At 44.6% G+C, this 24,716-nt stretch overlaps 1 protein-coding gene across 1 annotated transcript in view; it reads left to right on the top strand.

The window, feature by feature from the left end:
• LOC144672776 (EEF1A lysine methyltransferase 3-like) overlaps nucleotides 1-24,716 on the top strand; it is a 192,689-nt gene that overhangs the window by 115,586 nt on the left and 52,387 nt on the right. The gene's annotated exons all lie outside the window — the stretch shown is intronic.

Genomic DNA, 24,716 nt, shown 5'->3' with positions numbered 1-24,716 from the left:
GAGAGTGAAGAAGTTGAATCCGAAACTAGGGTCCTGAATCTAAATAAAGGGAACTATGAGGGTATGAGGCGCGAGTTAGCAATGATGGATTGGGGAACCTTACTAAAAAGGTTGATAGTGGATAGGCAATGGCTAATTTTTAAGGAACATATGCATGAATTACAACAATTATTCATTCCTGCCTGGCACAAAAATAAAACAGGAAAGGTGGCTTCAACCATGGATTACAAAAGAAATTAGGGATAGTATTAGATCCAAAGACGAGACATACAAAATTGCCAGAAAAAGCAGCAAACCTGAGGATTGGGAGCAGTTTAGAATTCAGCAAAAGTGGACAAAAAGATTGATCAAGAAGTGGAAAATAGAGTATGAGAGTAAATTTGCAGGGAACATAAAACTGACTGTAAAAGCTTATATAAATATATGAAGAGAGAAAGATTAGCAAAGACAAATGTCAGAAATGACTTACAGTCAGAAACGGGGGAAATTATAATGGGGAACAAAGAAATGGCAGAAGAATTGAACACATATTTTGGTTCTGTCTTCACAAAAGAGGACACAAATAATTTCCCAGAAATGTTAGGGAACCAAGGGTCTAGTGAGAGGGAGGAATTAAAGAAAATCAGTTAGTTTAAAAAAATGGTGCTAGAGAAATTAATGGGGTTAAAGGCTGAAAAATTCCCACGGCCTGATAATCTACATCCCAGAGTACTAAAGGAAGTGGCCCTGGAAATATTGGATGTATTGTTGGTCATCTTCCAAAATTCTATAGACTCTGGAGCAGTTCCTACAGATTGGAGGGTGGCAAATGTAACCCCACTATTTAAAAAAGGAGGGAGAGACAAAACAGAGAATTACAGTCCAGTTAGCCTAACATCAGTAGTGGGGAAAATGCTTGAGTCTATTATAAAAGATGAGGTAATAGAACACTTGGAAAGCATTAACAGGATTAGACAAAGCCCAGCATGATTTCCCTTTCATAAACCTATGCTAACTAAACATACTGCAGTCTTTTTGAAGATGTAACTAGTAGAATAGACATGGGAGAACCAGTGGATGTGGTGTATTTGAATTTCAAGAAGGCTTTTGATAAGGTCCCACGTGAGAGGCTAGTGGGCAAAATTGAAGCACATGGGATCGGGGGTAATATACTGGCATGGATTGAGAATTGGCTGACAGACCGGAAACAGAGAGTGGGAATAAATGGGTCTTTTTCCAGGTGGCAGGCAGTGACTAGTGGTGTACCACAGGAATCAGTGCCTAGGGCCCCAGCTATTCACGATATATATAAATGACTTGGATGAGGAAACCAAATGCATTATTTCCAAGTTTGCTGATGACACAACACTGGGCGGGGTTGTGAGGAGGATGCAAGGAGGCTTCAGGGCGATTTAGACAAGTTGTGTGTGTGGGCAAACACATGGCAGACACAGTATAATGTGGATAAATGTGAAGTTATACGCTTCGGTGTGAAAAACAGAAAGGCAGAGTATTATTTAAATGGTGATATATTGGGAAATGTGGATGTACAAAGGGATCTGGGTGTCCTTGTACACCAGCCAATGAAAGTAAACAGGCAGGTGTAGTAAGCAATTAGGAAGACAAATGGTATGTTTGCTTTTGTTGCAAGAGAATTTGAGTTCAGAAGTAGGGATGTCTTACTGCAGTTATACAAGGCCTTGGTGAGACCACACCTGGATTATTGCATGCAGTTTTGGCCTCCCTACCTAAGACAAGATATACTTTCCATAGAGGGAGTGCAGTGAAGGTTCACTAGGCTAATACCGGGGATGGCAGGACTGTCGTATGAGGAGAGGTTGGTTCGACTGGGCCTGTATTCACTAGAGTTTAGAAGAATGAGAGGGGATCTGATTGAAACGTATAAAATTCTAACCAGGCTAAACAGACTGGATGCAGGGAGGATGTTTCCCCTGGTTGGGGAGTCTAGAACCAGGGGCCACAGTCTCAGGATACGGGGCAGGACACTTAGGATTGAGATGAGGAAATATTTCTTCACTCAGAGGGTGGCCAACCTGTGGAATTCTCCACCACAGAAGGTTGTGGAGGCCGGGTCACTGAGTATTTTCAGGAAAGAAATTGATAATTTTTTGGATATTGGGGGCATCAAGGGGTATGGAGAGAAAGCAGGAATATGGCGTTGAGATAGAGGATCAGCTGTGATCATATTGAATGGCAGAGCAGGCTTGAAGGGCTGAATGGCCTACTGCTCCTAGTTTCTATGTGATGGAACACTCTCCACTTCCCTGGATGTGCAGCTCCAACAACACTCAAGATGCTTGACACCATCCAGGACAAAGCAGCCCCACTTGATTGGCACCCCTTCCACAACGTTCACTCCCTCTACCACCGATGCACAGTGGCAGCAGTATGTACCATCTACAAGATGCACTGCTGAAACTCACCAAGGCTTCTTAGACAGCACCTTCCACACCCACGACCTCTACCACCTGAAGGACAAGGGCAGCAAACACATGGGAACACCACCACCTGGAAGGTCCCCTCCAAGCCACTCACCATCCTGACTTGGAAATATATCGGCCATTCCTTCACTGTCGCTGGGTCAAAATCCTGGAACTCCCTCCCTAACAGCACTGTGGGTGCACCTACACCACATGGACTTCAGTGGTTCAAGAAGGCAACTCACCACCACCTTCTCAAGGGCAATCAGGGATGAGCAATAAATGCTGGACTAGCCAGCCACACCCACATCCTGTGAATGAATTTTTAAAAATAGAAACTTAGAAAGATTAGCAAAGTAAACATAAAGGCAACCAGCCTAACACTTTAAAGGTTAACATACCACCCCTGGCATTGCTCATGTGTGGTCTGCGGTCCGGGACACAGTTTTGATGTTTACCTGGTGATGTTTAAGGCCATTGCTCATATACTTGGTGGGAATTCGAGTAATTGTAGCTGGTTGTAAATTGCTATAGTCAATTGGAGATCAGAAAAACCTGTAATTGAAATGTTTGGGTACAATTGTTTTTAATGATTGTTTTGTATTTGTCAAAATGTGAGATGTTTGGAGTGTGATGGGCACCTGTAAGACTTTATTACAGGTTACTCATGGTGTTGCTCACAGTGAGTCAGAGATTATGCTTTTGCAAGAGGTTTTGGGGTGTAGAAGTTGAAGAGGGGTGCACAGCTCCAATAAAATAATTTAGAAAGAAATTTGTAAGAGATCTGCCCAGAACAAATGCCTCTGATTGTTTCCTGGAAAATAAACCATTTTTGTTTCCCTTACCCACTACAGTGGCATGAATAAGTATATATCCTATCTGTCTAAATAAATCTTTGCAAATAAGGATTGCCCTAACTTAAACTAGATTCAGTAATCAAGTCTTGAATTTATTTCTGATAAGTTTAGATAGTAATATAATAAACAGAGGCATGGCAAGGCACCTTAGTCCTGTCAAATGCATATGCCGTGCCCCGTGGGAACTCCAGGACACTTCTCGTGTCCTAGGTAATCACGTGTGAAGGAAGTGTCGTCAGCTGGCAGAGCTCAAATTCCAGTTTTCAGAGCCTGAGCAGCAGTTGGCGTCACTGCAATTCATCCATGAGGCTCAGAGCTGCGTGGACAGCACATTTCAGGAGGTGGTCATTCCAGGTCTCCCAAAACTCCTTCTTGGATACATTAGTGGAACACTGTTCTGCTTATCTGGTTGTAAAGACCAGCGATTAATAAAGCATGCTGAACCATTCCATCTTCTAATTACAGAACCACTAGCCACGGGTTGTTACATTGTATAATGCTTTCATACAGTTCTCCAAGATGAAAGGAAAGTAAGTTTGCTGATGAGTTTTCGTGTTGCTGCTGTCAGAGAAAATCATATTTTAAACCAAGATCTTTTGGTAGTTGTTGTGGAACAAAATGCGGCTTTTGTCATTACAGAAGAATGTGAAGGGACCAGAGGACACACTCAAAAATATCAAACAATTCCTGCTGCGTGGTTCAATGGGTAAGTGCACTACTTCATAGGTTCAATGCTTTGATATGTATGGTACATGCATATTGTTAACTGAACACTAGATTGCCCCTAATGGGAGTAAGCACATAGTACACAATTACACACCTAGGTCTTCTCTTGTATTACTTTGTTATTCTTTGGTGGCTTCTTCTGGCGGAGCTGGAAATAAAAGTAACCAAATATTGCCATACTAATTTGAGTGTTTATTTGTATATAACATACTTGATTTCAGCTGGGTTAGTGGTAGGTACTCAATGTCTCTGGGCTGGGGGTGAGTAGAAAAATCAACCAGGATTCCTGCACCTAATCACTCTCCAGTAACACCCTGTTGTAAAATGCTGCTGAATGTTTTGTGATGTGAGAAATGGAAATGTCTTGTACAGAAGGGGGCACATTTTTGCTCTTGGGTCAATGGGAGTGGCAATTGTTTTACGGTTGAGCACGGTGGGGTTCTTCTCAGATGAATGGACCCTCTGGAGAAATAGCACAAACAACTATTCTTAGTCCACATTTCCACCTCCACCACCCCCACCGCCCTCCCTACTCCCCAGAGAACCCTCATGAAAATTCCAGCCATAAGAATCTGCAGGTTTTCGAATATGGAGGCATCATAACTGCCCCAATACATTTTCAACCTGATGCCCACACATGAACACCTCCCATTGGCAGTCACAGGACAACAATCAGGAATGGGAACTCTGGTTGATTGTACCCCACGAACACTGAGACCAGTTGAAACGTTCCAACTGTGTTCGACTAATAGAATTTGGACACAGGACCTTATGGTTTGTCTAAATTAGTGCATTACTGCAGTACTGAATAGTGTCTTTGCCCAGCAGGCCATTTCAATGCAGGGAAGGAATTTGGCCAGTTTTTAGGCTTTTCACTGTAAACAAGAGTTTCACTCTGACTTGAACTCAGCAGGTTTCATTGCTTTGGTATATTGTACTATCATAGGAAAGAGTTAATGACTTTCCTGTTTGCATTAAGTGGTCTTAATTGGATGTGGGTTAGGCCAGATATGTTCCAGATATGTTGTTATGTGTCAAAAAAGTTTGTTGCCCAAACTCAGTAAAACATTTCCCACTGCACCAATCTGACCTGTTCCTCATTATGTCCCCATGAACTTTTTTGATTCTTATCATTAGGAGGAGGTGGTAGCGCAATGGTGTTGTCACTGGACTAGTAATCCAGAGACCCAGGGTAATGCTCTGAGGAACTGGGGTTTGAATACCACCATGGCAGTTGGTGAAATTTGAATTCAATAAAAATCTGGAATTAAAAATCTGGAATTAAAAGTCTGATGACCATGACCATGAAACCATTGTTGATTGTCTGGTTTACTTTAGGGAAGGAAATTTGCCATCCTTACCTGGTCTGGCCTCAGCAGTGTGGTTGACTCTTAAATGCCCTCTGAAATGGCCTAGCAAGCTACTCAGTTGTATCGAACCACTACGAAGTCTAAAAGGAATGAAACCGGATGGACCACCCGGCATTGACCTAGGCATTGGAAATGACAAAAGTAAACTCAGCCATGTTGACCCTGCAAAGTCCTCCTTACTAACTTCTGGGGGCTGGTGGAAAATTGGGAGAGCTGTCTCACAGACTAGTCGAGCAACAGCCTGACATAGTCATACTCACAGAATCATACCTTACAGATAATGTCCCAGACACCACCATCACCATCCCTAGATATGTCCTGTCCCACCAGCAGGATAGACCCAGCAAAGGAGGCGGCACAGTGGTATACATCTACTCCGGACCCCATGAAGTCTCATGGCATCAGGTCAAACTCGGGCAAGGAGACCTCCTGCTGATTACCACATATCGTCCCCTCTCAGCTGCTGAATCAGTACTCCTCCATGTGGAGCACCACTTGGAGGAAGCACTGAGGGTGGTAAGGGCGCAGAATGTACTCTGGGTGGCGGGGGGGACTTCGATGTCCATCACCAAGAGTGGCTTGGTAGCACCACTATAGACGAGCTGTCTGAGTTCTAAAGGACATAGCTGCTAGACTGGGTCTGTGGCAGGTGGTGAGGGAACCAACAAGAGAGTAAAATATACTTGATCCCCTCCTCACCAACCTGCCTGCCGCAGATGCATCTGTCCATCACAGTATCAGTAGAAGTGACCTTCACATAGTCCTTGTGGAGACGAAGTCCCGTCTTCACATTGAGGAAGTGTGGCACTACCACCATGCTAAATGGGATAGATTTCGAACAGATCTAGCAACTCAAGACTGGGTAACTATGAGATCCTGTGGGCCATCAGCAGCAGGAGAATTGTACTCAGCCACAATTGGTCACCGCATGGCCTGGCATAGCCCCATTCTACCATTACCGCCAAGCCCGGGAATCAACCCTGGTTCAATGAAGAGTGTAGGATGGCATGCCAGGAGCAGGACCAGGCATACCTAAAACTGAGGTGTCAACCCGGTGAAGCTATAACACAGCACTACATGTTGCTTATGCTGTTTGGCATACAAGTGATAGACAGAGCTAAGCGATTCCACAATCAACGGATCAGATCCAAGCTCTGCAGTCCTGCCACATCCAGTTGTCAATGATGGTGGACGATTAAACAACTCACTGGAGGAGGAAGCTCCACAAATATCCCCATCCTCAATAATGCATTGAGGATGCTCATGAAGCACTTGCAACAATCTTCAGCCAGAAGTGCCAAGTGGATGACCCATCTTCGCCTCCTCTGGAGGTCCCCAGCATCACAGATGCCAGTCTTCAGCCAGTTTGATTCACTCCATGTGAGATCAAGAAATGACTGAAGGCACTGGATACTGCAAAGGCTATGGGCCCTGACAATATTCCAGCAATAACACTGAAGACTTGTGCTCCAGAACTTGCCGTGCCCCTAGCCAAGCTGTTCCAGTACAGCTACAACACTGGCATCTACCCGGCAATGTGGAAAACTGCCCAGCTATGTCCTATACACAAAAAGCAGGACAAATCCAACCCGGCCCATCAATCTACTCTTGTTCATCAATGAAGTAATGGAAGGGGTCATCAACAGGGCTATCAAGCGGCACTTGCTTAGCAATAACCTGCTCACTGACGCCCAGTTTTGGTTCTGCCAGGGCCATTCTGCTCCTGACCTCATTACAGCCTTGGTTCAAATATTGACAAAATAACTGAACTCCAGAAGTGAGGTGACAATGACTGGCCTCGACATCAAGGCAGCATTTGACCGAGTGTTGCATCAGGGAGCCCTAGCAAATCTGTAGTCAATGAGAATCGGGGGGAAAACTCTCTGCTGGTCAGAGTCATACCTAGCACAAAGGAAGATAGAGCCATATAGGTCTACAGCACAGAAAAAGGCCCTTCGGCCCATCGAGTCTGCGCCGGTCAAACAAGTATCTAACTATTCTAATCCCATTTTCCAGCACTGGGCCCATAGCCTTGTATGCCATGGCATCGCAAGTGCACATCCAAATACTTCTTAAATGTTATGAGGGTTTCTGCCTCTACCACCCTTTCAGGCAGTGAGTTCCAGATTCCCACCACCCTCTGGGTGAAAAAGTTCTTCCTCACATCCCCTCTAAACCTCCTGCCCCTTACCTCAAATCCCTCCACCAAGGGGAAATGTTCCTTCCTGTCTACCCTATCTATGCCCCTCATAATTTTATACACCTCAATCATGTCCCCCCTCAATCTCCTCTGCTCCAAGGAAAATAACCCCAGTCTATCCAATCCCTCCTCATAACTAAAACTCTCCAGCCCAGGAAACATCCTGGTAAATCTCCTCTACACTCTCTCGAATGCAATCACATCCTTCCTATAATGTGGATTTCAGTACTGCACGCAATACTCTAGCTGTGGCCAAACCAGTGTTTTACACAGTTCCAGCATAACTTCCCTGCTCTTATATTCTATGCCTCGGCTAATAAAGGCAAGTATCCCATATACTTTCTTAACCATCTTACCTACCTGTCCCGCTACCTTAAGGGACCAGTGGACATACACACCAAGGTTCCTCTGATCCTCGGTACTTCCCAGGGTCTTACCATTCATCGTATATTCCCGTGCCTTCTTTGTCCTGCCCAAGTGCATCACCTCACACTTACACGGGTAAATTCCATTTGCCACTGATCAGCCCATCTGACCAGCCCGTCTATATCCTCCTGTAATCTAAGGCTATCCTCCTCACTATTTACCACCCCACCAATTTTCGTGTCATCCGCGAACTTGGTGATCAACCATCCTACATTCAAGTCTAAATCGTTTATATATACCACAAACAGCAAGGGACCAACACCGATCCTTGTGGAACCCCAATGGACACAGGCATCCAGTCACAAAAACACCCCTGGACCATCACCCTCTGCTTGCTGCCACTCAGCCAATTCTGGATCCAATTTGCCAAATGGCCTTGGATCCCATGAGCTCTTACCTTCGTTATCAGTCTCCCATGCGGGACCTTATCAAAAGCCTTGCTGAAGTCCAAGTAGATTACTTCAAATGCATTGCCCTCATCTACACACCTGGTCACCTTTTCAAAAAATTCAATCAAATTGATCAGACATGACCTCCCCTTAACAAAACCATGCTGACTGTCCTTGATTAATCCCTGCCTCTCCAAGTGTAGATTAATTCTGTCTCTCAGAATTGCTTCCAATAGTTTCCCCATCACTGAGGTTAGACTGACTGGCCTGTAGTTCCCTGGTTTATCTCTTTATCCTTTCTTGAATAATGGTACCACATTGGCTGTCCTCCAGTCCTCTGGCACCTCTCCTGTGGCCAGAGAGGTATTGAAAATTATTGCCAGCACCCCTGCTATCTCCTTGCCTCACTTAACAGCCTGGGATACATTTCATCCCGGCCTGGAGATTTATCTACTTTTAAGCCTGCCAGACGACTTAGAACCTCCTCCCTTTCTATGCTAATTTCTTTAATTATATCACAGTCCTTCTGCCTGATTTCCATACCCACATTGTCCCTCTCACTTGTGAACACCGACACAAAGTATTCATTTAGAACCCTACCTACATCTTCCGGCTCCACACACAAATTACCACCATGGTCCTTAATGGGCCCTACTCTTTCCCTACTTATACCCTTACTCTTAATATACTTGTAAAATAACTTTGGATTTTCCTTTATTTTACCTGCCAATGTTTTTTCATGCTCCCCTTTTGCTCTCCTAATTTCCTTTTTAAGATCCCCCTACACATTCTATACTCCTCTCGGGCTTCCGCTGTTTTGAGCCCTCGGTACCTGCCATAAGCCTCCCTTTTTCTCTTTATCCAATCCTGTATATCCCTCGACATCCAGGATTCCCTGGATTTCTTGGTCCCATCCTTTATCTTTACTGGAATATGTTGGCCCTGTACTCTCCCTATTTCCTTTTTGAATGAGTCCCACTGCTCTGATGGTTGTGGTTATTGGAGGTCAATCATCTCAGTTCCAGGACATGACTGCAGGAGTTCCTCAGGGTAGTGTCCTAGGCCCAACCATCTTCAGCTGCTTCATCAATGACCTTCCTTCCATCATAAGGTCGAAGTAGGGATGTTCATTGATGACTGCACAATGTTCAGCACCATTCACGACTCCTCAGATACTGAAGCATCCATGTCCAAATGCAGCAAGACCTGGACAATATCCAGGCTTGGGCTGACAAGTGGCAAGTAACATTTGTGCCATACAAGTGCCAGGCAATGGCCATCTCCAACAAGCTGGAATCTAACCATTGCCCCCTTGACATTCAATGGCATTACCATCGCTGAATCCCCTACTACCAACATCCTGAGGGTTACCATTGACCAGAAACTGAACAGTACTAGCCATATAAATACTATGGCTACAAGAGCAGGTCAGAGGCTAGGAATCCTGTGGCGAGTAACTCATCTCCTGACTCCTCAAAGCCTATCCTCTATCCACAAGATACAAGTCCAGGAGTGTGATGGAATACTCTTCACTTGCCTGGATGAGTGCAGCTCCAACAACACTCAAGAAGCTTGACAGCATCCGTGACAAAGCAGTCCACTTGATTGGCAGCCCATCCACAAACATTCACTCCCTCTGCCACCGATGCACAGTGGCAGCAGTGTGTACCATCTACAAGATGCTCTGCAGAAAATCACTAAGCCTCCTTAGACAGCACCTTCACCTCCATTGAATGTGTGCATAGGCTCCATGAGGACCTATGCTTTTACTGGTGTCTGACCTTGAAATACACTTATTTCTAGACTCCGTTTATATCTATCTTTATATCTTTAAATTTGGATTTATTTTGAATTTGTAGTTGAGGTAGCTGTTTAAATTATTATCTTCTGGCATGCACAAAACATAGAAGCAGAGATTTCAGCACAACAGGAGCCTGGAACCTCAACTGCACTGGACTTACACCCCTCCAATTTAAATAGGCCCATTTTCCCACTTTCTCCCCATTCTACTTCTATAGGTAATTGTCCAGGACAGTCTAAAGAACGTTCCTGGTCTGTAATTGGCAATCTTTTAACAGGGTTAGCGCAAATGTTAATAAGGACAAATAATTGAGATACAGATCATTGGAATTGCCTCAGTCACTGCTGTGGGGGCCACTTTAATGAACATTATTTTCGGTAAGTACCTCTGTGGCAATGTAAATATTGTCAGCGTTATAATGTTTTTATCACTGGCACAGGATCCAAAGAATCAAAAGCAGAGAGTGTACCCAAGCTCCAATGTTAATATATATTTGTACTGTTGTGTTGTTGAAAAAAGAGACGTGCTATCAAAGCTTTTTGCCTTGCAATCATCAGGGTAGCTCGCAAGAAATTACCAACAGTAACGGGGGAGCAACAATTTATACTGCATGAAAAGAGAGTGCTGAATGGTTAGCAAGTGGACTCTGATTGGTGGAGGCATTGCCATGGAGAATGCAGCATGGAACAGTTAACTGCCCAACTTTGTTCAAATTCAAACGAGGCAGGTCGACTTTGATTGGTCAAGGCATTGCCCTGGGGAATGAACCAGGGAATGACTGTTTCCTAAGCTTTTGTTTAGTTGAAAAAGGCGCAAAAAATGCTCCTTCTGTCTGCAAGGGACAGGGCCCTGTGTGTGAATATATGCAGCTTCTAGCACACGTAAGTGAACCACACTGCAAGCCCAACTGACAATCTTAAATTGGTTTTCAGTATGATTCTTTTCAGGACTGAAAGTGGCAGTCTTAGGCCCATTCATGAGTTTGTACGATATACAGCGAGCGATGATCTGATCAGGGTAGCCATTTCCCACAGGATGGCTTTGATACATCCTATTTCAGCATCAAGGTTGCATGGTGAGCAAATGGCTCGGGCCTTATTCACGAGGTTGCTGATAAGGCCAATCTTATAGCATGTGGAACTGTAGGAATCCCAATGCGTAGATTCACCAGTGAAGGTAGGCTTGCAGTAGACAATAGTAGGGAGCCTATTGGCAGGTTTCTCAACTAGCACATCAAGGAAAGGGAGCTCGTTTGACCGCTCCAATTCAAAGGTGAATTTGAGCGCAGGATAAAGCCCATAAGGTGTGTAAGGAAGTTCCTACATGCAGCTGCAGATTCAAATATAGCAAATGTATCATCTACGTATCAGAAATATGCAAGGGGCAGGGGGTAGGTGTCATTCCATTGAAGATGCGCTTCTCGTGGAAACCGACAAAGATGTTTACGAGAGCTGGGCCTAGAGGGGATCCTATGGCAACAACATCTATTCAGATATTGTCAGTACATCTAGATCACCATGATATAGTGACATGGTGCAAAAGCCTATGGCTTCCTTGAGCAGTACATTGGTGAAGAAGCCAACAATGTCAAATGAGCACATGTACACGCCATTGGTATCGATATGCAAGTCCTGTATGGTCTTCCCAAAGGCAAAGGAGTCCTTCACCGTGGATGTGGAAAACCTGCTCAGAACTGGTTATAGTAACTTGACCAATCATTTGGCTAATTCATGTTGCGCAGAACAAGTCATGGATAAGATAGGACATAACGGGACATCACTTTTGCTCGAAGCCACTTATATTCACACACAGCACCCTGTCCTTTGCAGACTAAAGGAACATGTCCACACTTTGCACCTTTTTCAACTAAATAGAAACTTAGGGGACAGTCATTCCCTGATTCATTCCCCAGGGCAATGCCTTGACCAACCAGACTTGACCTGCCCAGTTTGAATTTGAACAAAGCTGGGCAGGTAACTGTTCTTTGCTGCTTTCTTCATGGCACTTTCCAACCAATCAGCACTCTCCTTTCATGCAGTGTAAATTGTTGTTCCCCCATTACTGTTGATAATTTCTTGTGAGCTATCCTGATGAGTGCAAGATGAAAAACTTTGATAGCATGTCTCTTTTTTCAGCAATCTTCAAGTTCTGTACTGCCAAATGACTATTTGTACTTTTGTTCAATAATCACAACGCCAAGTTATTCAGGTGGAACTTTAAATTAACTTGATGACAGGTTATTGCAGTGTAGCTGATGATTAATTTTAATTTCAATCCTAACTAATGGCATTTTAGATTTGTTGGGAAAACCATATCTTTACAAACTGGATTTTTCTTTGAAAATTTGGAAAGACATTGCATTATTTGGACCTTTTAAATGCTGATCTGGAGTTTTTTGAAAAAGGTCATAAGTTCACCTTGGAATTATCAACAAGCATGCCTTTTCCAAGAAATCACCTGATCAGCATGGCACTTGAGGGAAGAGCTGTGTGCTTGTTTGCATTGCAATTATTTTAATTGATGCAAAGAAAAAACTGATATAAGACAAAAAGCTCATGAGTTACTGGAAATCACACGACAGGGATGAGTTTTCAGTTTTAGACTTGTATTTTTGAGTTCAGTTGGGACTGAACTGAGAAAGTAAAAGCTGCCCAGCTTGCCTTCTGACCTTGCCTTGCCTGAAATAAAGTGGTTGGCAGTATCCAGCTGAGAATCCTCAGCTCAGTGGAGCTTGTCTGTTTTTTTGAAGACCTAAGAGGCTGAGACAAGAGGGAATGACCTGGCTACATCTCTGCCACGCCAAAGCTCCATTGATGAGAACCTCCAGGCATCTACTGGGACCAGCTGAGGGAGCTCCAGATCGACAGCGTCAAGACCCTACGAACTTTATCCTTTATTTTATAATGCCTATCCTCTAAAGCCCATCTCTGCAGAGAGACCGTATCTGCTTGTATTTTGTTTGTTTGTGTGCGTGCGTGCTGGGGTATTTTTAAAAAAAGGACAGATAGTTATACTTCCAGAGTACAATTGTGTGTAAACCAGTTCTTGCAACTGACTGGGTGTCACACAGTTGGAGTTTGTCCGGGCGGTCGAAAGGGTCACTTCGATGAGGCTTCAGGTCTCAGAGAGGAAAACTTTCACTGCTGTTTGTGTTTATGCACCAAACAGCATCTCAGAGTACTTGGCCTTCTTAGAAATGACAGGATTGGTGCTCGATAGGATACCACCTACCGACTCAGTAGTCTTACTGGGGACTTCAACACTCACATGGGGAATGATGGGGATACCTGGAGAGAGGTGATTGGGAGGAATGGCCTCCCCGCTCTGAACCCGAGTGATGAGTTGTTATTGGACTTCTGTGCTAGCCATGGATTGTCCATAACGAACACCATGTTCGAACACAAGGATACTCATAAGTGTACCTGGTACCAGAGCACCTTGGGTCGAAGGTCGATGATCGACTTTATAGTTGTTTCATCGGACCTAAGGCCATATGTTCTGGACACTCAGGTGAAGAGAGGGGCAGAGCTGTCAACTGATCACCACTTGGTGGTGAGTTGGATTTTGCGCACAGGACGTGGGCCGGACAGTCTCGGGAGGCCCAAACGTACTGTGAGGGTCACCTGGGAATGTCTGGTGGGCGTTTCTGTGCGAAACGATTTCAACTCCCACCTCCGGAAGAATTTCTCTTGTACCCCGGGTGAGGTCAAGGACATTGAGTCCGAATGGACCATGTTCAAGACCTCAATCGTTGGTGCAGCCGCAAAAAGCTGTGGCTTGAAGACGGTTGATGCCTGTCATGGCGGCAATCCTAGGAACCGCCAGTGAACACCAGTGGTGAGGGAGACTGTCAAATCGAAGAAGGAGGCCTTCCAGGCAGTGCTCGTGGATAGATCTCCTGATTCGGTTGAGAGGTACTGGCAGGCCAGGAGGGCTACAGCAGCAGTGGTCGCTGAAACGAAAGCTGTGGCTTGGGAGGAATTTGGAGAGGCCACGGAGACTGACTATCAGATGGCATCAAAGTTGTTCTGGCAAACCATTTGGCACCTTAGGAGCGGTCGGCAGGATGTCATCCTAGCTGTTCTCAGCAGGGTGGGTAAACTCTGACCACAACTGGGCAGATCGCCAAGAGGTGTTAGGAACACTTTGAGGAACTTCTCAACCTGGTGGACATGCCCTCCTTACAGGAGGCAGCACCAGAACCCTTCGGTGAGATCGGATCTATTGCTGTTGCTGAGGTCGCTGTGGTGGTCAAGGGCCTCCGTAGCAGTAAGGCAGTAGAGGTGGATGAGATTTGTCTGGAGATGTTAAAGGTGCTGGACAACGTTGGGGTGTCATGGTTAATGCGCCTCTTCAATGTTGCATGGAAGGCGGGGACAGTACCACTGGGGTGGCAACCCCTATCTTTAAGAAAGGGGACCAGAAGGTGTGTTCCAATTATAGAGGGATCACACTCCTCAGCCTCCCTGGGAAAGCCCATGCCAGAGTGCCGGAGAGGAGACTTTGTCCAATAGTCAAACCTCAGATTCAGGAGGAACTCTGCAGATTCCACCCTGGCCGTGGAACAGTGGACCAGCTCTTTGTCCTCTCACGGATATTTGAGGGTTTGTGGGAGTTTGCTAATCTGGTCTACCTCTGTTTTGTAGATCTGGAGAAGGCATATGACCGCGTTCCTCGGGATATTTTGTGGGAGGTGCTGTGGGAATATGAGGTGCTGGTGCCATTTCTCTGTGCTATCAGGTCCATCTATGTGTAGAATGAGAGCTGTATCCTCATTCTCGGCATTAAGTCAAATTTGTTCAAGGTGGGCGTTGGACTCCGCCAAATCTTGTCTACACTCCTATTTGTGATTTTCATGGACAGGATATCAAGGCGTAGCTGAGTATGGAGAGTATCCAGTTTGGGGGCTTGAGGGTGGCATCTCTGCTGTTTGCAGATGATGTTGTGCTTCTTGCCTCATCCGACTGTGATCTCCAGTGCGCACTTGAACGTTTCGCTGCCGAGTGTGATGCGGCTGGGATGCGGATCAGCGCCTCCAAATCTGAGATCATGGTTCTCTCCCAGAAAAGATTGGGTTGCTCTCTCCAGATGAGGGGGGAGCAGCTTCCCTTAGTGGAGGAGTTCAATTATCTTGGGATCTTGTTTGCGAGTGATAGCAGAGGGGAGTGTGAGATTAACCAGTGGATCAGTGCGGCGGCTGCAGTTCTGCGGGTGGTCTGCCGGTCCATGGTGGTGAAGCAGGAGCTGAGTTTTAGGACGAAGCTCTCGGTTTACTGGTTGATCTGTGTCCCCATCTTCATCTATGGTCTTGAACTGGGTAATGACCGAAATGATAAGATTGCGAGTACAAGCAGTGGAAATGAGGTTTGTCTGCTGGGTTGCTGGGCGTACTCTCCAGGACAGGGTGAGGAGTTGGACAATCGGGAGAGCCTTGGAGTACAGTTGCTGTTCTCTCTGGATTGAGAGGGGCCAATTGAGGTGGTTCGGGCATCTGATAAGGATGTGCCCTGGTAGGCTCCTGCTGGAGCTGTACCGGTCACAGTCCACTGGGCGGAGACCTCGAGGCTGACCCAGGATACACTGGAGGGATTACATCTCTTGGCCAACTTGGGAACGCCTGGGAATCCCCCAGGAGGAGCTGGGGTCTGTGGTTGAGGAAAGGGAAGTCTGGTCGACTCTGCTCAGTTTACTGCCACCCCGACCCCCACCAGGAGAAGCGATGTGAAAATGGAAAAAAAGTTTTGTTTTATAATAAATCAATCATTCTGAGGTTATTAAAAGAAGACTGGTTAAAGTCTCTTTTATTCTGGGTCATACAGTAGCGAAGGTAAATAATTGGCCATTTTGGTGAGTGAATTAAACTTTTAAACTAATGGTGTGACCTGCAGAGTAGTGGGGCTAGATCAACTGCGCACTCCTCCAATCCCGGTCGTAACAGATTGTTGCAAAAAATAGTCCAGAATGAGGTGAAAAGCACTTCCTTCTTGGAAGACTTTGTTCCATGGTTTCAGTTGGCATGGCAATAAGAGAGGCTACAATTGACCTACACACCCCAGGGCCATGGAGGACAGCTTCCTGCTACTGACCACCTTCTACAGGAGAGTGCATACGGTTGTGGGCTGAGGACAGATTTGGACTCAGCTGTGATACATGGCAATGAAAGCAGATTCAATAGTAACTTTCAAAAAGGAATCGGATAGATACCCAGAGAAAATAGCAGGGCTGTGGGGAAAGAGCAGTGAAACTCTTTCGAGTTATCAACAGTCACAGATTGCAACTCTTTCGAGTACAATCACAGTTCTTGGTTTCCGGGAGTGGGACATGAACCCACAATCCTCTGATTCAAAGGCGAGGGTGCTATGGACTGAGCCACAGCTGACACCTCCGTGGAACTAATTGGACAGCTCTTTCAAGGAGTTGACACAGGCACAATGGGCCTCCTTCTGCGCAGTATGATTCTATAAAAGAACATCGTTTACATAGCACCTTTCACAACCACAGGACCTCCCAAAGTGCATTACAGCAAATTAAGTACTTTTGAAGCGTTGTTGCTGTTATAATTTAGGGAAACATGGCAGCCAATTTGCACACAGCAAGCTCACAAACAGCAATTTGATAATGACTGGATAGTCTGTTTCAGTGATGTTTACTGAGATAGAACTATTGGGAAGATTTCCCCTGCTCTTCATTAAAAAGTGCCGCGGGATCTTTTGCATCTACCTGAGAGGGCAGACGGTCTCAGATGGTTTTTTACCTCTCCCAAGAGGTTACTTGGCTCTGGATGGGCTGGGAAATGTTTACATTGTATGCGCAAGTCAGGAGTGTGATGGAATACGCTCTACTTGCCGGAGGAGTGGAGCTCCAACAACATTCAAGAAGCTCAACACTGAAAAAGCACTGCATTCACCACGTTAAACTCTATTCCTTCCACCACTGGTGCACCGTGGCTGCAGTGTGTACTGTCTACAAGATGCAGCGCAGCAACTTGCCAACGGAATCTTTGGCAACACCTCCCATTCTTGAAACCTCCACCACCAACGACGAGGGCAGCAGACGCATATGGGAGCACCACCACCTGCAAGCGTCCCAGCTCCAAGTCACATGTCATCCTGATTTGGAACTATATCGCTGCTCCTTCATGTTGCTGAGTCAAAATCCTGGAACACCCTCTCAGCACTGTGGGTGTACTTACAGGGACTGCAGCGATTCAAGAAGATGGCTCATCACCACCTTCTCAAGGGCAACTAAGGATACGCAATAAATTCCAGCCTTGCCAGCGATGCTCATATTCTGTGATTGAATTAATAAAGCACATTACAATTATATGGGACAGGCTGAATGGATCAGTTGGTCATTTACTGTTTGTATGTTCATGCTGTGATATGTCAGCAGACAACGAGGAAAGTGACCATGTTTGTATGGTAAGCTTCATTTAACTTATGTTATTGACAACTGGTCACTTTCCTGATATGAGCAGCCAATGCAAGCAATGCAATCATGTTCTTATTGAAAGCATTGAAAGTTAGATGCCAGTCTCATACGTCTAGTTCTCTCTTCAAACATACAAGCATGGTGTGTGACAAAAGCTGGGATAAAGAGAACGGTAAGTGCCTGGATTCAGCCTCGCTGTGCTCTCACCTTCTGTCTCTCCCTTCACCCCCCTCTCTCTCTCTCTCTGCTGCCTTTCCAGAATGGAGCATTATCCCTAGAGGGCCTCAAAACCTCTCACTGAAGCCAGGACCTGGAGTTGTGCTGCTGCCCAGTATGTGGGGGTGGAGTCTAAAGTGACCTTTTGTAAATCATATGACTGTCTAACTGAAGTAAATAACACTGGCACTCTGAATTTAAAGACTGCGCCACCCCAATCTTCCCATCCCCTACCCCACCCCATGACTAGCCCCCCACAGTCACTCAGGAAAGGCCCTGAGCCAAGTATTTTGATGATTTTTCACAAAACTCAGAGGTAGAAAATGCAAACAGATTATTTAGCTTGTTTCAAGCTACTCTAAAGAATCCTACTCCTCCAAAAATGGGTTAATGAAAGCAAGAAGTTGGGGGAGACCCGTTTTTACTAATTGGAGTCATTACTGAGAACATGTACTGTCCAATCACAAAGTGAGCATTTAATGCATCCTGGGTTTAGTGAATCTAAAAAACTGGAAGGCTTGGACTTATCAGCACGGCAGCGTCAAAATGAAAAGTACAGAGGGATTTGTGTCAGAGAACATCAGCGTAATGCTTACTGTGGCCATGAAGCAGGAGGAGAAAGAAAGAGACAGCACATTAGGGACACAGAGGGACATAGGAAGCACCCAGACCCAAGAATTCTTAATCTGGCTCTGACTGGAGGCCTCCTTGCTGGAGTTGCTGAGGGCTCATTGCTTTTAAAGAAATGGCCGTACTTGTGTCATTGTGTCCATACTGGCTCTTTATTTAGAACAATCTCATTGCCTTGCTCTGTCCCCATTACTGTGTATCTTCCTCTGCTTCAAATGTTTATACACTTGAGGATTGCTCCCATTCCTTATTTTTCCTCCCAAAAAGCATTACTTGCACAACTCCATGTTAAACTGCATATTCCGCATGTCTGCCCATCCTCCTAACTGATATGCCTAACCCCCTAACCCTGTCTTCCCATTCCCCAAACATCTCTGCTGGTCCCCTAACCAATCTGTGTCCTTCTGAAGTCTCTTACAATCCTCTCCATCTGCCTATCCTTTTAATTTTGTAGTGATATATGTTCCAATATCATGTTCTCTGTGTCCAAGTCTAAATTATAGCCCGGATTTCACATTCCCCTGCCAGTGGGGGTTTGGGGGAGGCAGAGGCTGTGCATGAAATAGCACGAATGAGGTTCCTGCTGGGTTCCCGCCCGCCCTGACCTCTCAGCGATTTTATGCTAGGGTGGGCAAGGCCTCGGATAGGCCACCCACCCTTGCCCCAATTGAGGCCCTTAAGTGGCCAATTGTTGACCACAAGGGCCATTTCCCGCTCATCCTCAATTTTCAGGCTGGCAGGAGGATTTCCAAGGTATGGGGAAGCCTGAAAATAATCAGGTTTAGGCCTCAGATGGGAAGGGGTGGCACCTCCATCAGCAGCCCCCTTCTAACTTTGGGCGTCCCTTCCCCTACAAGGTCCAGTGTCCGCTGGACTTCCCTCCCCCCTCCCCTCCCTCCCCCCTCCCCCTCCCCTCCCCCCTCCCCCCTCCCCTCCCCCCTCCCCTGCCCCTCCCCCCTCCCCCTCCCCTCCCCTCCCTCCCCTCCCCCTCCCCCTGCCCCTCCCCTCCCTCCCCTCCCCCCTCCCCCTCCCCCCTCCCCCTGCCCCTCCCCTCCCCCCTCCCCTCCCCCCTCCCCTCACCCCCCTCCCCTCCCCCCCTCCCCTCCCCCCTCCCCTCCCCCTCCCCCTCCCCTCCCCCTCCCCCCTCCCCTCCCCCTCCCCTCCCCCCTCCCCCCTTCCCCCTCCCCTGCCCTCCCCCCCTCCCCCCTTCCCTCCCCCCTCCCCCTCCCCTCCCCCCTCCCCTCCCCTCCCCCCTCCCCCTCCCCCACATTCTGCTATCTTACCTTTATGCCACTATAAGCACCTTCTTTAGTCTTTAAGACTACCATTAATACTCCCTTTGTCCTGTGTCTATGACATCTTTGTCAAATTTCTCCTGAGTTCCCACCTATCCCTGAACTTCTATTTTGCTCCACCTGCTCCAACCTCTCTTAAACAGTATAAAATCCATCACATTTCTACCTCTCTTTAGCTCTGAAGAAGTCATATTGGACTCAAAATGTTAATTCTGTTTCTCTCTCCACAGATGCTGTCAGACGTTCTGAGTTTTTTCAACATTTACTGTTTTTATTTCAGATTTCCAGCATCTGCAGTAGTTGCTTTTCTTATATGGTCAGTTGTTACTTTGCTTGTCCTTCTCTCCCTTCTTTAACATTGGTGTTACATTGGCTACCCAGCCCCACAGCACACCTTTCATATTTAAGGAGGATTGGAAAACTATGTCCTCTCTGACTTCCTTCAACAGCCTGGGGTACAACTGTGGCTTATCCATCTTGGGTTATGCTCATTTTTTTCAGTACCAATTCTTTTCTATGGTTCTCTAACAATTATTCCACATCCTCCTCTAGAACACAAATTTTCACTGCCTCCATCATTTATAAAAACACACTTCATCCTTTAATTATACAAATGTATCCATTCTGTACTCTGTCCATCCCATTTTAAGATTTTCAACTGCTGATCCTGTTTGCGAACTTTGCTCCCCAGCTAGTTTGGCTCAGGTCTGTTCTTATCTTACTCAACATTGTTTTATTTCCAGTCCAGCTCCTTAATCTATAACTCATCATTAATCTTGGCTGTTCTTACATTGAATATAACTAAGTTGTTACTCACTATTTCCCAATTATTCTCCAAGCTTTCACATAATTTATTTGTCCCACTTAATTTCCCAGAACAAAATCCATCAATGCTTTCTGTCCAATTAAAGATTTAACCTCATTCCAAATTTTCACTCAAGGTCATGAGTTAGTGAGTGGAGTGAATGGAAGAAAAATTAGAAAGGATCCAAGTTGTTTGAAAGCAATTTGACCTGGGGCATGGTGTGAAAGAATCTTAATATGTTTTGGGCTGTATTTTTCTCTGGGGTGAGGCAGGCTGGGGCTTGAGCACATAATCAAGGCTGTCACTCTGGTGAAGTATTGAGGTGGTACTGCACTGTTGGAGATGCAGTCTTTTGGATGAGACATTAATCAGGGCCCCTGTCTGGCCTTGCAGTTGGACATAAAGGATGCAACAGCACTATTTTGAAGAAGAGCAGGAGGAGATCTCCCCAGTGTCCTGGGGCAATATTTATCCCTCAACCAATGTCACTAAAATGGTCAGCTCTCATATTGCTGTTCATGGGAGCTTGCTATACACAAATTGTCTGCCATGTTTCCCTAGATTACAACAGTAACTACATTTCATAAGTACCTGGCTATAAAGCATTGGGGTGGAGGTGGGCTGGAGTGGCAGGATCTGGTGAAAATAACATAAATCTGAAGATTAAAGAAATAGGAAATGAGAGTAAAGGCCAGACCAAGGCAAGGAATGTTATGACGTGGCAGATGATGTGTGCCAGGTGGATCAAATCCATGAAGGAAACTTGATCACGTAGTCACAACTGTTTTGCAATTTGTCTTTTATTTCAAGATGCGTGCCCTGAATTCAGAAGTAATAAGACTACCATGACTTCAGAGGTTTTTAGAAAGCTAAATTAAACATTTAAGATTGAAAAGATTTCAAGCACATACATAGGACTACAAATTACTACTATAATAACTCTTAAAACCCCTAATTAATCTGCCTGCTAGTTACGCTTCCATTAAGGCAACAGTAAAAACAATTTAACAAGATTTAAACAGACCCAGGCAAAGGAACACGATACCTTGGACAGTGATATTCAAAGCTAGTTTTCTCAGCTTCAGTTCCTGTAGACAGCAACCTGATGCATAGAGGCTGGAGGCTTTTCACACTTGTTAGATCTTAGAATTCCTTCTTCTTTGACACATAGCCTCATCTCCTTTATACACGTTTCTCCCTTTTTAATGCAAAATCCATCGTTCTGATATGTCTTTCGAACTTTACCTTTCTCATAATATAACGCTTTTCATATTGTTATGACCAATGTAGTTGGTAAAGCGGAGCTATTTAAAAATCCCAGAGGGTAACTTTAAACAACTGTCAAACCCTATAATTTTAAGTGTTATGTTTGAGATGTGACTCTAAATTCAGGAATCAGACCACCAGTTCTTGAGGCTTTACATTTAACTGAATAAAACATTTTATTAATTTACACAGATTAAAATATTTATACACATGGCTACAAATTACTACTATCATAACTTTTAATAAATTCCCAAACTAATCTCCATTAAGGCAACAGCAACCCATAGGCTTAACCAAACACCAGGCAAAGCATTTTCACCTTATAAATTCAAAATGAGGTTCTTTTCACCTTGGTTCCTGTGGAGACAGTTGGAGGCTTACAGCTACTTTGATCTTACATTGCTCTGCCCTGCACACACAACACTGCTAAAGTTATACCTCGCCCAGCCCACTGAATGTAAATTCTCATTGTATCACCAACCTCTGAACTAAACCTCTCTAACAATAAAACCCCTTTCATAGTACCAATTTTAGTAGTAATATAAACATAATGCTTGGTATCTGCTAGATAGGCATCAGTTTTCACCCCACTTCTTGAATGGTCTATTCAAAAAATGCAAATGCACTCTACCTCTCTGTTTACATCTCAAAACTAGTACACATCAAAGCACCCAGACTAGCTGGCTTTAATCCAATTAAGACACACCCACAGACTAAACCTCTATTTTAAAAGAAAAATATATTCCAATAATATTATATACATTAATTGCTTTATGACAATAGTACTAATTTTATCAGTAACCTTTGGGAAAAATAAACACACTGTTTAGCTTAGCTTCTTCTGGCTAGGTGGAACATCTTACCAACTCTTTGAAATTCAAACTACTCTAATTTATCTAAAAATGCAAATTCTCCTCACCTCACATTCTAAAACTTCAGCCATGTTTACGTATTTAGCATTTCAAACCTAGTTCCTTTTTGATAACTCAAAGCCTCCAGACCAGCTGTCTCCAATTCAATTAAATCCCACCGCCCCACCCCCCACCCACACACACACACACACACATACACACACACACTCAGAAACTATCCAAACCCCACTATTAACCTAACTTTACAATAAATCACAATATTCTGAGAATTATTACATTTTCATGAGAAGGAACAAGGTTAAAAATGGTCAGGTAACAAATACAGTTATAAAACAGAAGTATAAAAGGAATGCTAAAAAAATTTAAGGAGCAACTGTTAAAGACAAATTAAACTGCCTGTACAGCAATTTACACAGGATCCAAAATAAAATGGAGGAACTGGAAACAATAATCTGTACCGAGGAACCAGATATAGTAGACATATGTGAAACAAGGCTACATAAAGAACAGGACTGACAATTAAATGTTGCAGGATATAATATCAGATATGGTGGAGAAGAAGAGGGATGGGTAGCTGTACCAATTAGAGATAACATAATGGCAGTAGCAAGAAGGATGTAACAAACAGGAGCTTAGAAACAGAATTCATATGAATTGAAATAAAATATGATAGGGGATCGATCACACTCTTAGAGGCATACTACAGAGCACCTAATCGTGGAAAACTGGCCTTGGGAAATTTTGCAGCTCCCACTTGTGGGCAAAGATGTCCTTGCTCCTTGTAAAAAACAATTTTTGATAAGATTTGATTTTCTGTTGAATGTTTTTAAATATATTATGCAATTTATTTTTAATTTGTTTAATGTGAATAACACTTAGTTTTTAAATATCCCTAGCAAGCAAACTTTGAAATGTTTATTTTTGATCCCCTTTGGCGGCCCCTGGGTTGGGAGGCGAGTTGATTCCCAGATCTCTGCAACTATGTAACCAGGCTGCTACATTTTTTTCCCTGGTGAGTCCCAACCTGTTCTGGTGCTGAACAGCCTCTACTTGGGCCCTAGGTTACCGGGCCACCTGCTTTCCTTGTTGAGATTTATTTTGTTTTTATTTTCAAGTGTTCAACTTTTTTTCTGATCATTCAGTTCCAGCAAATTCTTGTTGCTTCCATTAATTCCTTTATTTCTATCTGTGTAGATTTCCTTTTTATTTTCTCCCACACGTTTTCTCAGGAAATTTTGGAACCTTGGATACAGAGATTAGTCTGCAGATAGGCTCAAAGAGCTGGATCTCTGCAACTTAGAGAAGCGCAGACTTAGGGGCGAGTAAGGTGTGTTTGTGGAGACAAATTGTTTCAACTGGATAGGTTAGGGAGGACTGGAGAGTTACAATCTCCAGTTAAGTAAGTTGGATGTTGAGTACTTATTTTCCTGGTCATTTATCATATTGCCACCTGTGGGAGTTTGCTATGTGCAAATTGTTTGTCATGTTTCCTGCATTACAACAGTGACTACACTTCAAACAGTAACTTTGGGACGTTCTGAGGTCATGATAGGTGCTATATAAATGCAAGACTTTTTAAAAAAAAATTATGAATCCATTTTTATGTAGAACTCTGGGTTGTGAATTATTGTGGAGAGGGACTGTGTGTACAGCCACAGGCTGAAAACCCCAGTGTTAGTAAATCCTCTTTCCAGGGACAGTGCAGGTAAAGCTCTGATCTATCCACAAGAGGAAGCAGGAGTCTGTTGTCCTCCTGACTCATCTAATTAAAGAAATAAATTTCCCTTTAGGCCACCATGCGGTAATGTGGATTTAATCCTAAAATTGCACATGCTTATAAGGAGGGAAGGAAGCAGGAACTTTCACATATATAACACATATATGTGACCTTGTCATGTCTCTGAGCACTTTACAAGCAATGAGATACTTTTGAAGGGCAGTCACTGGTGTAATGTAGGAAAATGCAGCAGCCAATCTGTGCCTAGTGTATCCCACAACAGCATATAAGTGAA

Source organism: Cetorhinus maximus, chromosome X (genome assembly GCF_964194155.1).
Source record: "Cetorhinus maximus chromosome X, sCetMax3.hap1.1, whole genome shotgun sequence".
Taxonomy (NCBI): Eukaryota; Metazoa; Chordata; class Chondrichthyes; order Lamniformes; family Cetorhinidae; genus Cetorhinus; species Cetorhinus maximus.
This window is presented reverse-complemented; position numbering and strand designations above follow the sequence as displayed.